At 40.6% G+C, this 1,656-nt stretch overlaps 1 pseudogene across 1 annotated transcript; it reads left to right on the forward strand.

The window, feature by feature from the left end:
* Positions 1 to 957: 957 nt before the first annotated feature.
* On the forward strand, positions 958 to 1,552 carry LOC110286229 (annotated as a pseudogene). The gene has a single exon (XR_002377135.2). The product of XR_002377135.2 is annotated as a low molecular weight phosphotyrosine protein phosphatase pseudogene (transcript).
* The last annotated feature ends 104 nt before the right edge of the window (positions 1,553 to 1,656 follow it).

Below are 1,656 nucleotides of genomic sequence, written 5' to 3' on the forward strand. Positions count from 1 at the left end.
ATGGTACATCCTCCAAAATTGACCATATAATTCGTCACAAAACAGGCCTCCACAGATAGAAAATATTGAAATTATCCCATGCATCCTATCTGATGATCACAGACTAAGGCTGATCTTCAATAACAACATAATAATAGAAAGCCAACATTCACGTGGAAACTGAACAACACTCTACTCAATGATACCTTGGTCAAGGAAGAAATAAAAAAAAAGAAAATAAAGACATTTTGGAGTTTAATGAAAATGAAGCCACAACATTACCAAACTTATGGGACACAATGAAGGCAGTCCTAAGAGGAAAACTCATAGCCCTGAGTGCCTCCAAAAAGAAATTAGAGAGAGCATACACTAGCAGCCTGACAGCACACTAGAAGCTCTAGAGGAGTACACAGCAGGAAATAATCAAACTCAGAGCTGAAATCAACCAAGTGGAGACAAAAAGAACTATTCAAAGAATCAACCAAACCAGGAGCTGGTTCATTGAGAAAATCAATACGATAGATAAACCCTTAGCCAGACTAAATAGAGGGCACAGGGACAGTATCCTAATTAACAAAATCAAAAGTGAAAAGGGAGACATAACAAGAGAATTGAGGAAATACAAAACATCATTAGATCCTACTACAAAAAGTTTGCTGTACTCAACAAAACTAGAAAACCTGGCTGAAATGGACAACTTCATATACCAGGTACCAAAGTTAAATCAGGATCAGATTGATGATCTAACAGTCCCATTTCCCCTAAAGAAATAGAAGCAGTGATTAATAGTCTCCCAAACAAGAAAGTCCAGGACCGGATGGGTTTAGTGCAGAGTTCTATCAGTCCTTCAAGGAAGACCTAATTCCAACTCTTCTCAAACTATTCCACGAAATAGAAACAGAAGCCACAATTACTCTGATACCTAAACCACACAGAGATCCAACAAAGAAAGACAACATCAGGCAGTGCACATGCACCTCGTCCCTACGCGGTTTCTGGGCGCCAGGGTCTGCACCGAAACATGGCAGAGGTTGGGTCCAAGTCAGTGCTGTTCGTGTGTCTAGGTAACATTTGCCGGTCACCCATTGCAGAAGCAGTATTCAGAAAACTGGTAACTGATGAAAAGGTTTCCGATAATTGGAGGATAGACAGTGCGGCTACATCCACCTATGAAGTGGGGAACCCTCCTGACTATCGAGGGCAGAACTGCATGAGAAAACATGGCATCCACATGCAGTACATTGCACGGCAGATTACAAAAGAAGACTTTGCCACATTCGATTATATACTATGTATGGATGAAAGCAATCTGAGAGATCTCAATAGAAAAAGTAATCAAGTTAAAAACTGCAAAGCTAAAATNGAGCTACTTGGGAGCTATGATCCACAGAAACAGCTCATCATTGAAGATCCCTATTATGGCAATGACTCTGATTTCGAGGTGGTGTACCAGCAATGCCTTAGGTGCTGCAAGGCCTTCCTGGTCCTAACCACAACCATTGAGCAGCTCATTCATCAGTGCTTTTCAGCTGACTTACTGTATATCTTTAAAATAATTGTAGGTGGAAATTAGGCATATGTTCAGAAGGATAAAAGCATTTGAGTCAGACAGTTCGAGGTGTGGCTAAGCATTCTTAGACTAACTAAACCTCTGACCTTGCCGCAATTACAAAACAG

This window comes from Mus caroli, chromosome X (genome assembly GCF_900094665.2).
Source record: "Mus caroli chromosome X, CAROLI_EIJ_v1.1, whole genome shotgun sequence".
Classification (NCBI taxonomy): domain Eukaryota; kingdom Metazoa; phylum Chordata; class Mammalia; order Rodentia; family Muridae; genus Mus; species Mus caroli.